The 16127-nt window shown below is 37.2% G+C and overlaps 1 protein-coding gene across 1 annotated transcript in view; it reads left to right on the top strand.

Annotated features, from left to right (window-relative positions):
- LOC106088504 (neurogenic locus Notch protein) overlaps window positions 1–16127 on the top strand; it is a 93653-nt gene that overhangs the window by 31998 nt on the left and 45528 nt on the right. The window lies entirely within an intron of this gene.

Genomic DNA, 16127 nt, shown 5'->3' with positions numbered 1-16127 from the left:
TAATTAATGTTTTCATGGTTTTGTTGTTACGTTTAGGGTTTTTGTTTAATGTTTTCTTGGAGATTTTGTTAACATCTATATTCTGGAAAGGTTAATTTGTGTCAATTTTGCGGCTGCTTTTTTGGAGGGCCCATTGCTTTTATGGGAGTCTTTGTTTTGTTTTTTGTTAAACACAAAAAATAAACCTTTAAAATTATGACAGCTTACATTTTGACAACTTTGTTTTCATTCATTTTTTATTGTTGCGTTTTTGTGGTTCCTTTTTGTTTGTTAATGATTGCTGTGTGAGATGAATTTTTAATAATTCGACTCTGAAGATTTTGTGAGTGTTTCAAAAGTATTCAATATTTTTTGTGACTCAGAAGGCAAAAGTTTCTTTTTTTATGTTTAAACGAAATGTTCATTAAAAATTTTTGCATGCTAACAATTTGTAATTTTATTATAAAACATAGCGCACAGTGGCCCAAAATACAAAAAAGTGGAGAAAAGTTCATTCAATCTTTGATCTTAACACTGGGAGGAGTTTGAATACTAGGGGGGAAATCCGGGCAAATGCTCAGATTTGTGAGGGTTTCAGCCATTTAAAATATCTCAACGAAGAGGTGTCGGTCTCCACAACACGCTGGACGGAATCTCGTCTATAAAAAGAATGAATGAGAACATGAAACGGATATCACTAAATGCGAAGAAGAAAGTCTTTCCACAGCTCCTGTACTAAGCAACCAACCAATTTGGACCACTGAAATTTTACACGTGGTGTTTTGGTATTACTTCCAACAATTGTGCTAAGTATGTTTCAATTCGGTTCATAACCTGATATAGCTGCCATATAAACCGATCTTGGGCCTTGACTTCTTCAGCTTTTAGAGGGCGCAATTCTTATCCCATTTGGCTGTAATTTTGCACGTGGTGTTTTGGTGTCACTCCAACCACTGTGCTAAGTACGGTTTAAATCAGTTAATAATCTGGTATAGCTGCCATATAAACCGATCTTGAATCTTGACTTCTTGAGCCGCTAGAGGGCGCAATTCTCATCCGATTTGGCTGAAATTTAGCATGAGGTATTTTGACTTCCAACAACTGTTCTTAGTATGGCGCAAATCGGTACATAACCTGATATAGGTGTCATATAAACCGATCAGGGATCTTGACTTCTTGAGCCTCTAGAGGGCGTAGTTATTATCCAATTTGGCTGAAATTTTGTACAACAGCTTCTCCCGTGACCTGTGAAATATGGTCTTAATCGATCTATAGCTTGATACAGCTCCCATATAAATCGATCTTCCGATTTTGTTTCTTGAGCCCCTACAAAGTGCACTTCTTATCCGAATAGACTGAAATATTACACAATGACTTCTACAATGTTTATTCATTTATGGTCCGAATTGGAATACAACTTGTTTAGATATAGTTTAAAAAAAGTATGATTTAAATTTTCTGAACTCACTTTTGGAACACTCATACATACATACATAGATATGACAAGTAAAATTCCCAGGCCATTCGTTAAATATATTCTAATGAAGCATATTTATTATCAATATGATAATAAGTACTTGTAATGTTATAATTACTTTGGCCGTATTATAGCTTGCCAGCAGTCCCATTCAACTTCCATCCCCCATTGATCCATCAATCATCCGCAGCATTACACTATGGCTTCATTGTTTTTAGGTAGCAAAAATCTCAATTTGCTCTTTTAAGATGCTGCGTGCGCAGCTCTTAAAGCAATTACTGTCAGCGTTATAAAGAAGTTTTCTTCTGCTTTGATGTCGCAATTGAGCAACACAAACCACAAGCCTTTGTGACTTTTCTGAGTTTGCTGGGGACAATGGGAATAAACAAAAGCGCCATTTTTGAAGTTGGTGGCGGCATTTTTTATTTTTAAATACTTTTTATTTTTCTATGGTTTTATTATAGAACAAACAAAAAAATTGGGGATTTTTTTTTATAGAAGGTCACAACAAAATTGATGAAGCACTTAACACACTTAGTGGTGTGCTGTAAAGGAATTTGAATGAATGGAAATTTCACCTGAAGAGGATCATAATTTAATTTACAATATAATTTAGAAATTAGTAAACTTTTGTTAGATGTTTAACAAAATTCGTCACTTAATTGAGAGAGAAGATCTATGGAAATTCCCGCTGGATAATTGAAGATCTTGTTGATGATTGAAACCCAATGGTGGTTAAATCTTTTATTGTTCCTCAATATTGTTACTCACTATGTAAATTTAGCTAGCGATGGGAAACTGGTAATGAAGTTTGGTGGGTGTTTATACTTGTGTGAGATTTGTGATAATCAATTGGCAACTAAACGTGATGTTTGGCATAAACATTTGATTATAGGATTTTAATTAACCTGCTTAGGAGGATATTGCATTGACCTACCTACTCTCACATGACAGTTGGCACATCGAGATTTTAATACTCGGTTTTTGTGCCCTTGCCGGTGATGCCAACTGTGTGGAAAATAAATTGTGTAAAAAAGAGCATGGTAGCCTAAACAAGGTAGTTGATAAAAGAATAAGAAAAATGTTAGTAGAAGAAACAAAAATAATACAAGAACAAAAAAACTAAGTAGAAGTTCTGCACTTCTACACATGTTGTTGTAGCCACGATCGCTGGTTCATTCTAAGATTGATCTGACCTGGCTACCGACTTCAGATTCTGGAATCTGTCCGCTTCAGTTGTAGCAATCGGATAATCTACGGGCATGTCAATAAGTAATAGGATGATCTCGTCTAACCTTTAACAATACGAGTTCACCATCTGGATGTTAATTGGGCCAGCTCTGTTTTTTCTAATTCTAATGAATATCCAGCCAGTGCGTTCTGCATATGGAAGCTGTAATTGAAATGGTGATTTTTCGGTGTCAGATCGCGTCTCTAAATGTCCTTCTTCTCTTCCCATATTCTATCCCTCCTTTTGGTTAACTGAGCTGTCTGTTGACAGCACGGGTGATACTATTTAGAAAAAAAAAGCTAACTATGAACTTTAACCTTAAGGATCTTGGTTTCCTTGTATATATGGTCGATGTTTGTCATCTGTAGACAGTTCGTGATGGTCCTTAGAGCTTCGTTTTGCCAGGTCTGTAGGTTTTATCGCTGCATACTTCTCACTCCTGAGGTCCATGTTATTAATGTCTCTTTGCTCATGCCTTAAATGCTGCCCGCCAAAGAAATGAGGACTTTGTTTCTGACGACGAGTGATTTATTGTTGGAATTCTTTGTCCATCGACTACCTTGCCTTCTGCAGAATGCTTCTTTTCGCCTTTCCACTAAATGGATTCTTGACAAATTGTCTACCAAAATGGACGGCTGTCCCGAGTCTGGCATCTGATTAGCACTAAGGATTATCGCGACTTGAACCCCGTTTACACTGCTCTTTAAATCCGGATTTAATCGCGCGATCATGTGTTTTTCCTTTACAAAATCAGCTGACGAGAGCCTTAAATTCTGATTTTATGAGCAGTGTAAACGGGGTTTTGGCTTGTGTTTCTCGGCGAGTTGTCAAGAGATTTAATTGTCAATCAAGCTCCATTGAAACCTCTTTTGTCCAGGTGCATAATAGTGGGGCTGATGATTATGTGGGAGAATTTCAAGTTATGTCTTTTGGAAAATTCTGCTAGGTCTTGGAGAGAAATGTTTATCAGTTCACGCAGCTCATTATGTTACTCGCCTTCACTAGAGCAGTGCATTCATCCGAGTGCGATATTATCATTAGGCCAGCAGCGGGTGGAGGGAGCTAAGAGAGGTAGAATATAATAAGGAGAGGTTAGAGAACACTTCCTTGACGAACTCTCTGTTTAAATTTACGGGACTTGGAGTCTTTAAACTCAACGTATGACTGGCGATTGCACATGTAGTTCACAATCCACTTTTTCGTTTAGCTAGGAAGATGAAACTCAATGATATCGAAAAAGAGACCATATCAAATGTCTTCGAAAGATCAAGGGCGACGAGAACGGTTCGTTCACAGGGCCTTTTCTGATTTAGGCTGCGGCTGATCTCGTGTGGTAATGGCGATAAGTGCCGTTGTCGTGCTGTGCACCTTCCATGTCGGTGGTCTGCTAGAAGTAGGGACGAATTTAAACTGGTTAGGCTTGAGGCGCTACACAAGTTTCTTTGCAATCAGGGATGACCATGACCACAGGACCTACTTTTCATATCTATCTCGGGTATTACTAGAGACAGATTGAGGGTGTCGGTCTGATATTTCACTCTTAATTTGTCTAGATGCTTGAATATTAGCATTGATTCTCTGTAACGGCCAACGGCCCACGGTCTTTGATGGCTTGGCCTTCCTTATGATGTCGGCTACATCTTCAGTTCCGAATGGCAGTAGTTCTGCGTCTACTAGGAGCTACCTTGCTGTCCAGTTGTCAAGAGATTTAATTGTCAATCACAGTTTATTTGCACCTTAATTTTTGTAGCAGCTTTCGTTATGGTCTTCACCGCTTTCGTTATGGACTAACTTGCCAATCTCCTGGTTAAGTTCTTCGGTAGGTAATCAACCGGTCGGGATGAAGGAGTAAGGAATTTGGATAGAGTTATGTATTAGTATCTTAATTTTACATTAAATCCTATGATTATTGATATTTTTGCCAAGGGTGAAGATCATAATGAACATACATATGTAGCTGTTTAAGTCTTTGCAGCAGTAAAAGCGGAAATGGCATTATCATTACCTGTTGCCAAAGAAGACTGCTGTTAAAGCCAATCGCTTATAGCAGTAGAAGTGGTGGCAGGCATCATAACCAACATGTGTTTAATGTTGTTGCCGTCTCTCTGCATTCATCCAGACATCAATTAGAGTTAAATATGTATTTGTTGTTGTATTTCTCAATTTCATCTGTTTCTGTCATTCGTTCGGTCATTGGAATTTGTTTTGCTTCTTTCATTCTTTCCTTTTATGAAGTAGCATCATTTCATATCTGAGATTCTTTTGGGATGTAATGACAACAACGGTGTTAGTTGTTGTTTTTCGCACTAATGATGAGACATCTTTTGTTGTTGCGAAAACATTTGTTGAGCTCTCTCGCTGTTATTCTCTGAAACATGAGAACTCAATGTCAGATTGTATCCAGACATCAGAGTTCTGCGGGATACATAACTAATCCTAAATTATAAACTATTTAAACGTTTACCGTTTCCTTTCATTCCATTGCGGCTTAGGCTATAGCTAAATAGAATAGATTTTCTTGTACCTGTGTGAGATACTGAAATGGAGTTGGGTATTTTATCGTTGAACAACAACAGCTAAACAATAATCTGTAATGAACGCATTCAGGTGTTCACGCAACATCTGCCTTTTTATTTTGGCATTTCCAAATACCTGAGTACGTGTACGTGGCTATTTGCTACAAAATAGAAATATTGCAATGTTGGAAAAAATAGTGTTTGTATAATCCTTTTAACATTGTCTATGGAAATGTATGGAGGAGAGAGAGAATACTATTTTGGAAATGCATGAATACGTTTATATAGTACACCAGGTTATAATAACTTTGTATATTTGTTTGCAACGTCATGAGGGAAAAGGGATGACCTATGGTTAAGCATACCGTTTTACTTTAAATCACACACCACGTTCTTCCATGTATTCCTGTGACCAAGGTACAAGTCGCTTTTGCTGTCCCGTTATAGTCAAATTATGCACTTGCAACTTTTTGGGCCCAAGGATGAGCGCTATCGATTTTGAAAAATTTGGTTTAGATGAAGATAGGTATTTCTCCTATGAATATTTTTATGCGCTGTGATACCTTCAAGATGTTTATTTCAAATCTCAATAAGTTAGCTATTCTTTTTTTTAAATCGAATCAGATTTAACTGTAGCCTGTGATACTTTCAAGATTGTCATTTGAAATCTTAATAAGATAGCTATTATTTTTTAAAATCGAATCAGATTTAACTGTAGACGCCGCATCGTAAGAAAGAATCATCTGGCCTTTTCTGTTGTAAGGCTTTGTTATTCGATTTTACTGGGCTATAGAGATGTCCCTTTCAACCTTTGTGTACTTCTAAAGCATCTCATAAAAGAGTAGGCTTTCGCACTCTCACAAGGTCAAGATCATTACTTATTTAATATTAGAAAGTATCGGAAATACTTTTAATTTCGAAGAAAAATCTCTGCCTTATTTCAAGAATCTCCTTTGAATGTTAACATCATATCCGTAACATGTACAAGAGATTACATGTCAAAAACCAAAGGCAGGCGACATCACAACAATAACCAAAAAACAAACATCAGCAAAATGCCAAAACCGTTTTGTTTTTGGGCATTTTTGTTGTTGTAGGTATGTATGTATGTAGAATTTCAATTAGTTCAAAGCAACAACGAAAGAAGTTCGCAAATACAAAAGGTAGAAAATCGTCACACACAAACACATTCAGAAAAAAAACATAAATTTACCTCAAATATACACCTATACAAAGCACGACAATAAAACCGATTTCATTTGTAGTGGTATACATACAAATGTGTTGCAATACGGTCAGTGAGCTCCCTTTAATCGCGTGGTGCTTGTGTATTGACTGACATTGTTCCCGGTTCTTGTTATTGTTGTTGTGTCCCATGCATCAAAATAGAATAAAACGCAACGCAAGCTTTTATGATTCCTCTTCTACAAAGGCTGGCCTTAGGAAAAGGTGCTGCGATTTTATGATACTCCAAAAGAAGAAGAAACAGAATAATAGCAGCAAAAATATGAAATATGTATAAAAAAATTACGAATTTAATGGAAGTGGTGAATTATTCATTGATCTTGGTTAAATAGAGGAAAGTATTTTGAAGTTTTAATTGGGATGCAATTAAAACACTAATCACAAATGTGTTTACACTTGCTGAGGTCCAATCGTCTTATAAGACTTCATACTGAAGGGTGATTTTTTTGAGGTTAGGATTTTCATGCATTAGTATTTGACAGATCACGTGGGATTTCAGACATGGTGTCAAAGAGAAAGATGCTCAGTATGCTTTGACATTTCATCATGAATAGACTTACTAACGAGCAACGCTTGCAAATCATTGAATTTTAATGATTTGCAAGCGTTGCTCGTTAGTAAGTCTATTCATGATGAAATGTCAAAGCATACTGAGCATCTTTCTCTTTGACACCATGTCTGAAATCCCACGTGATCTGTCAAATACTAATGCATGAAAATCCTAACCTCAAAAAAATCACCCTTTACAAACTTGCAGCAAAGGAATGCCTAAAACTTTATGTGTTTGGTGTACCAAGTCAACAGCGTTAATTGATTGTACTGAACGCTGCAAATCAAACAAGGAAAAGAGCGTTAAGTTTGGTCCGAGCCTCGTATACCCATCACTATAGATCGCATTTTACTTTATCCCTGTATGACTGATTCACACCAGAGAAGAGTTTATATACGTTTTTGTAAGTGGAAAGTTTCGTCCTCATCTGGCAAAAATTGAGGGTCATCTGAGGCTTATCAGAGGATCGGTTAACATGGGACCAACATCAATCTATGAACCTAAATAGATGTGAATTTAGTGGTCATAAAAGTACTTATTTCACTTAACACCTATCGGATACAAACTGAGGCTTCTAGGAGCTCAAGAAGTCAAAACCGCAGGAGAGCTTCTGCATAACCAAGTTTATTGACAGCAGTCCTCTGGACTTCACGGCCAAGTCGTCTGTCTTTTCATTCCCTCGTACTTCACTATGGCCCGACACCCAAACAGAAGTATTGTGCCATCTTCAGAGAAGGCGTTATTCTCCTTCTTACACTCCAAGACTGTTCGTAACTTTATCATCCTGGTTGTTACAGCCCTGATGATGAGCTTACTGTCCGTAAGGATGTTCAGTGATTTTACTGTGATTTCTTGAAAATCCAATTGGCAACATCACCAACAGTTATGCCTTGTATATGGAATCGGCTCTAAATTTCCACTTCGATACCAGTTTAAGAGCGTAATTTGAACTCGAGAGAATTTTGGAGAAGAGAGGCAGAAAAGAGCAAAAATTGAAAGCTCAGCATTAATGTTTAGATGTGCAAGTTTGCTCATTAGGGTGGTGCGATTTGAACATCTTAAGGGACCTTTGGCGTTTCAAATTTTTGGGATTGGACTGAACAAAAAGAGACGACTAGATCTTACGTCTATGGTGAAAATCGATCCTCCAGTTTATGACTTGTAGTTTTTTCTCATACTTTTGTCCCGTTTTTATTTTTATATTTTGGCTAACCATTGAGATTTTTGTTGGTTGTATTTACCTTACTGAGCTCCGAATTTTTGGCTACTCACAGAAGTATTATAAAATCGTCTGCGACGGGTTCAAATCCCATCTCAGTCAGCATCCGTAATGGGCCTCAATACTGCCTCTATTTGTGGGCCATCATACCATGTAAAAACTTCACTACAAAGTTGTGTCGCTATACGGCATGGCGTTCGGACTCAGTACAAAAAAGGAGGCACCTTACCATTGAATTTAAACTTTAATCGGACTGCACTCATTAACATGAGAGAAGTATTCCCCGTGCCTTGTGAATTTTAAGGTATACAAGCCGATTATGGGTTTAGGTGTATGCCCATTTTATTAGATTGTAGGATTCCTAAAATTTAAGCACTGTTGGAAGATGTTAAAACATGCTGCCGGGGCCTCAAAGTTTTGAAAATCTCGATTTTTTGGCTATTAGGCGAATCATATCTCTGAAACGGCTAAAGCTATTTACCCGTGTCATACATAAAATTAAAAGCCATTCTTTTTTAACATTTTATGTTCAATTAATAACTGAATTCGAGATAATGAAGCCAATGTTCCTAAAAACGTGCAATGTAACACTTGTGTTGATAGTCAGTCTGTCGTTTATTGCAATTAAGGTAGAAATCGCACTTATTGTCCAATCATAAGATAAAACAACCCTAACGTCCATAGTGACATCGGGATGAATAATATCCGCACCCTCTTTTCAACCTAACCTAATGGAATGTTCATGGGAAATTTAGTAGTTAGTTTATCCAATCTCTAAGGACCCGTTCCACCCGGATTTGGTCCACGGATTGGATCAGAGAATCGGTCCTCACATTGTTAAAAGCCCCTTCGATATAAATGCACAATGTGTTCTTCTTGGCATCGAAGGATTTTTATATCTTATGCATAAACTCGTGCAGGTCAGTCTCCACCGTCTTTCCCTTGGCATGCTATTTGTATTTGAGCTTTGCAGTTTGGACATGGATTTTTGAGTGAAACTTTTTCATTTTGACGCCGTCATTACCGCCATCGACCTGTTCGCAGAAAGGCCTTCAGAAGGCACGTTCATCCTCTCATTGTATTCCTTGATTTATGTGCAATACACACCCCGATAAACTGTCGCTCTTTACCGACATACTCTGTTATAAAGTTTGCGAATCTTCTAATTTTGCTCAAGAAGAAGGAAAAGTTAAATCGGAGTATATAGGAATTATATTAATTTTTCTGGGCTCTTTTTCCTGCTGAAGTTGAAGGTATTAATAAGTCTACTTCACAGACCAATAGGAGAATCACATATAAGTCAATTCGGTTAAAGGATTTATGTAGGAGGTCCATACCTAGGAAGTATGTGCAAACATGGAAATTCTTTAAATATTGAATTCGTTTAATTTATCCTTTTATTGAGGTTTTGACATTTTCTAAGATTTTACCACAACAACTATCCCAGTTTGCAGCATATGTAATGCTCATCGTTTGGAATCTAACATCGCATCTAATGTTAGTACAAATAGTTTGGCATAGAAATATTTTTGTGGTTCAGAGCACCATTATATGGTTTAACTGACGAACAATGCAGGGGTCCATATTTTCCCAGAGAATTGTCTTTAAGATTTATTGAACTTTTTGCGGTTTTCATACTACGCATTAGTGTCATATATTATTTCATTTTCCATCTATAATGGTGTGGTGGTTTCATCGACATTTTTGTTTTTTTTTTCTTCTTCTGGAGAAAAAAAGTTTCATTTAATTTATTATAATGAAAAAGAAATAAGGAGGTGGATAAGCCGTTGCCCATGTAGACACTTTGAAGCCATCCAATGGCTTGGCTCGTTCATTTTTTTTAAATCTAACATTAAGCTCATAACATTCATGGGCATCAAAACGATCCATACCTAGAGTATGAGAGACATAAAGGCCATGGCATGGCGCTTTACTTTGCTACTTGGTATTAAGCGGCATTAAGCTACGATCTAACATGAGATTAATATCTTCTTGCAGCCTGATTCACATACATGCGGTTGTAGATAGTTTCTTTAGTCTTTTTTGCTTCTAACTAACTGATCGATCTATTTCAAGTATTTGGTTGTTTTGTATGCTGCATGTAAGTGTTGATCCTATGCATATGGATGTCTACTGAGAAGATGAAAGATGAAGTGAAAATGAATCAAATTGCAGTACGCCGCTATGCAATCCTCCAAAGCCACTGGTTGGATTAACTTGAATTAAATAACGTTGGGGAAACAGGGAGGTCGTAGTTGACTTTTGTTTGGAAGGGGTTAGTTTTTGCAAATTTCATCACTTATCATTTCATTAGGGAATAGCGTAGATGCTGCTCTCATATCAATGAGTTATAAGGGATTAGATTTTAATTTAAATGACCATTATTGTTATAGAAGATTAAGCGCGTCTTGGAGCGGAGCAACACCACTAAAAGTGTTATTACACAACATGTATTTGTTTTATGACTTATGTCACTTTCTGTAGCCAAATGTCTTTCATTATTTATGTCGATAACAAATAAGGCGCACACTCATGTATTTTCATATGTATTTTATCTTTTTTTCCCAAATGTGTTTACATATATATTCGATGTGGTAAGAGCTGACCTTAATCGAAAAATGTTACACATTTATTCCAAAGCCTTATTTTCATATTAAAATTTGTTTACACTAGAGCTGGAAAACTATCGACATTCGCAACATTCGATATTTTCGATATTTTTAATAATAAGTATCGATACTATCGATAATTTCCCATCACCTATATTTCAAACGAAAATGAGATGTAAAAATCAAGAGATTGATTTATATTGAAGCTATATCAATGCACAGACCGAATAAAACCAAGTTTAATAAAGTCAGTTGGTAGTCATGAGAGAAATTATTTTACAAAGTTTAGCCCCATCGGATGAAAATAGCGCCCTCTATAGGCGCAATGAGTCTTATAGGATACACCCGTTTCGGATCGCTTACTTTTCTTAAATTGTGCAAAAATTTAACTTTGCCGATAGTATCGGTAAGCAAACTATCAATCGAATTTCAGACAAAAAATTAAATATCGATAGTATCGATATTGCCATCGATATTTTGCCAGCTCTAATTTACACTGCTGATTTTATATAGGGAAACCAGATGCTACATTTGAAAACAGTTATGACAATACAAATCGTCTACTACCACCTTTAGTAGAAAAGTTTCACATTGCGAAAGACCTCACAAATGACAAGGATTCCCTCGCTATTTTTTTATGATTTTGTTACGATTAGAACCCAGTCAAGCAAGCAACACTTTAAGTTGTATACTTTCATTTTTAACTAAAGACAAACCTTAAATTAATAATAGTATTCTCGTTAATTTTCTTTTTCTGCTTTAACTAAGAATCGTTTCTAGATGCTAAACTGAAACATGTTTGGGAACTTTTGCAAAATTTACAAAGGACAAATATGTTGGTCGTGCTCATTTTTATACCCTCCACCATAAGATGGGGGTATACTAATTTCGTCATTCTGTTTGTAACTACTCGAAATATTCGTCTGAGACCCCATAAAGTATATATATTCTTGATCGTCGTGACATTTTATGTCGATCTAGCCATGTCCGTCCGTCTGTCCGTCTGTCCGTCCGTCCGTCCGTCCGTCCGTCTGTCTGTCGAAAGCACGCTAACTTCCGAAGGAGTAAAGCTAGCCGCTTGAAATTTGCACAAATACTTCTTATTAGTGTAGGTCGGTTGGTATTGTAAATGGGCCATATCGGTCCATGTTTTGATATAGCTGCCATATAAACCGATCTTGGGTCTTGACTTCTTGAGCCTGTAGAGTGCGCAATTCTTATCCGATTGGAACGAAATTTTGCATGACGTGTTTTGCTATGATATCCAACAACTGTGCCAAGTATGGTTCAAATCGGTTCATAACCTGATATAGCTGCCATATAAACCGATCTTGGGTCTTGACTTCTTGAGCCTCTAGCGTGCGCAATTCTTATCCGATCAGAATGAAATTTTGCACAACGTGTTTTGTTATGATATCCAACAACTGTGCCAAGTATGGTTCAAATCGGTCCATAACCTGATATAGCTGCCATATAAACCGATCTTGGGTCTTGACTTCTTGAGCCTCTAGAGTGCGCAATTCTTATCCGATTGAAATGAAATTTCGCACGACGTGTTTTCTTATTATATCCAACAACAGTGCCAAGTATGGTTCAAATCAGTCCATAACCTGATATAGCTACCATATAAACCGATCATGGGTCTTGACTTCTTGAGCCTCTAGAATGCGCAATTCTTATCCGATTGGAATGGAATTTCGCACGACGTGTTTTGTTATGATACCCAACAACTGTGCCAAGTATGGTTCTAATCGGTCCATAACCTGATATAGCTACCATATAAACCGATCTTGGGTCTTGACTTCTTGACCCTCTAGAGGGCACAATTCTTATCCGATTTGAATGAATTTTTGCACGAAGTATTTCGTTATGATATCCAACAACTGTGCCAAGTATGGTTCAAATCGGTTCATAAACTGATATAGCTCTCATATAAACAGATCTGGGGATTTGATTTCTTGAGCTTCTAGAGGGCGCAATTTCTATCCGATTTGGCTGAAATTTTGCATGACGTATTTTATTTTTACTTTCAACAACTGGATCAAATAAGGTTCAAATCGGTTCATAACCTGATATAGCTGCCATATAAACCGATCTGGGATCTTGACTTCTTGACCCCTAGAGGTCGCAATTATTATCCGATATGCCTGAAATTTTGTACGTTGGATCCTCTCATGACCATCAACAAACGTGTTTATTATGGTCTGAATCGGTCTATAGCCCGATACAGATCCCATATAAATCGTTCTCTCTATTTTACTTCGGGAGCCCCAATGGGCGCAATTCTTAACGCAACATATAATTTAATTTTGGTCCGAACCGGACCATATCTTGATATCGTTTTAATAGCAGAGTAACTCTTTTCTTATATCCTTTTTTGCCTAAGAAGAGATGCCGGGAAAAGAACTTGACAAATGCGATCCATGGTGGAGGGTATATAAGATTCGGCCCGGCCGAACTTAGCACGCTTTTACTTGTTTACATTTAACAAAAGGTGGAGTATACTGGTCGTTACAGATTTAACACATTTTCTGTATCAACCCTTTTAACTTTCTCTCTTTCCTCTAACAACAATTGTCCGTTACAAGGCCCCTTTTCGAAATGTTTGGCGACTACGACACTTCTTAATACTCGTCTGCCGGTCAGCCTCTTAAGTAGCAACAGTTATGTTGCTTTTCTGATAAGAAACCAAAAAACAGGTCTAAATCTGTGCAATGCGAGGCGTTTTTGTTTCTGTGTTACCAACGGGTGTGTTTCTGTAGGGGCCACAGAAGGGGGATGTTAGGTGTTTTAACTATAGTTGTAATATTGATCTTTTTCTTATATCTTAGCCATGCGTACATGCCTACATATGAGTGTGTGTGTGTGTGTGTGTATGGATTTGTATAGATGTTGCTGATGTTGAGTGTTGTTTAGATCGATCAGAAGAGTTTATAAAGCTTTGAGCGGATCTTTTGGTTACTTCTTTTCATGTTTTACTCACTTTATATGTTATCGCTAAAGAAGGAATGGTATGCAACACATTAACAAGCCGAATGAACGAGCGAATGAACGAACAGACAATCGCACATACATGCATATTGCACTTTGCTGCCATACAGCTGAGCACCAACCAGATGAACCCAGCAGAGAAACTTGTCGAAAGATGCCCACGTTTTAGTTGAAAACATCAAATGTTGTTTTAGCAGCAATTCTTGTTGTTGTTGTTGCTTTCGCTGTAACATACTCGTATGTGTGTGACACACAGAGTTGCATTGCCGCTGCCAATGCCAATGGATGGCATAGCACAAGCCGCCTTACCATCATCACATTGCATGTCCAAATGATGTTGGTGATGATTTGCTACTGAATCCCATTCCTTTAAGGAGTCCATAATGGACACACAACAGCAACAATAATAATAACATAGTGGTTACATTTGCTTTGTTTATACTATTGCGTTGGATGATGATTCAACGGTCTTGTGGCACTGGCACGCATGTCAGCCAATATATTGGTGCCACAAAAAAAAAGGAAAATCAACAAAAAAGTGCGTTTGTTGATAGGTCGTTTTCTTGCTTAACTTACTACTAGTTCCGAGGAAATCATACCAAAACGTTTTATAATTAGCGTTGATGATTTTTTCTCAGGAGCTAAAGACGGGAGAGTAAATAAGTTACAGGCCTGACGAATTGCATCGAAAGGCTAACTAGCTGGACAACCCCCATGGTTACGCTCAGAAATAAAAGATTTTCCTTAGGGCATAATGAAATGACATATTGTAAAGCCCTCAATTTAGCTAGGAGTATCACAATGGACCAAAGCTAGCATTTAAATGAACCCTTCACTCTTAGCGCTCAGAAATAAAGGATTTTCCTTAGGGCATAATGAAATGACATATTGTAAAGCCCTCAATTTAGCTAGGAGTATCACAATGGACCAAAGCTAGCATTTAAATGAACCTTTCACTCTTAGCGTATTGATATAGTTAACATAGGGCTAAATTTTGGTATAGCTATAATACGGACCATAAAGGGGGAAAGAGAGAGAAAATCTCCGTTTTGAGCTGAAATAACTGCTATAATTGATCTCCGGATTTATTCTCTTCAGTCCCCCTTGACTGGTGTGTTGCTTAGGCTAACCATCGGAGAGTGAAGAAGTTTCGTTTTAAAACTCTTTTAACTTAGGCTAAGTAGAATTTTTCTTTAGGTATTTTCTGCCAAAGGGCGTGAGCTGAGCTATTGATCACATAGATTAATATCACCATGAATTGACAGATTTGCTGGATTTCTGAAAATAAATTGCCAGACAACAGATTAAAGATGTGCACGTGAGTGATTTTTCATTCACGCACTTAAACTTGAATCGGATTGCACTCATTGATGAGTGAGAAGTTTGCCCCTGTTCCTTAATGGAATGTTCATTGGCAAAATTTGCATTTGGTGCATGCTCACGCATGACTTTTTATGCCAACTCACGTACGACTCAAGCTCACGAAGACCTTGCGAATCACGGTTTAACAAATATTTTTCCCTGAAGCGAATAATATTTTTTTTTTGCAAACGTTGGCGAAAAGCAGAAGAAATATAGGCCAAATAGTATTGCTCTTCTTATAGTGAGGAAAATGGTATAAAAAATTATATAAGCAACCCTTGAAGCCATTATGGCTACCATTGCTGGTATAATTTTTTCTTGTTCTAACCTGTCCTGTAAATTATAATAAGGAGGAACATAAATCCCTTTTCCGCTCTTACGAAACTTCTTACGAAACTTTAAACAATATCCAACTCGTTACTAACAAATTAATTTTTTCGAGTGTTGCAAGCTACAAGCAACTTCATATCAGTTTTGTTTTCAAGTAATGGACCGATATTGTCCAACATGCCAACATGTTTACTTTATTCCTGTGCTGCTATGCCCTCCCACCGTCCTTGGTCTATGCGAATGAATACTTTTCATTATGGAAACTGTTGTGCGAGTGTTTCTGTTTCTGTTGCTGCAGCAGCAGTCCATTTCGTCAAGCCTACGTTGTGAATGCCAATTACTGGCTACCGTACCGGGGCTGGTTGTCTATAACTGTTGGTTGCATACATCAGCAACCAAACTATTTGCTATATTGCTTAGTGAGGCCTATGAATGTCTGAGAAGAAAATCATTTACCCACGCAACTGGGAAATTTTGCACTCGTATCGCTGCATGTTGCAAAAGAAAGTTTAACGAGAATCTAAAGATAGAAAACTCCTTAAAAAAGTGTACCTTAACTTGTCGTTGGTATATAATTATGAATGTATTTTTTGTTTTCTTTGTTTTTATATAACCATT

Source organism: Stomoxys calcitrans, chromosome 4, assembly GCF_963082655.1.
Source record: "Stomoxys calcitrans chromosome 4, idStoCalc2.1, whole genome shotgun sequence".
NCBI lineage: Eukaryota > Metazoa > Arthropoda > Insecta > Diptera > Muscidae > Stomoxys > Stomoxys calcitrans.
This window is presented reverse-complemented; position numbering and strand designations above follow the sequence as displayed.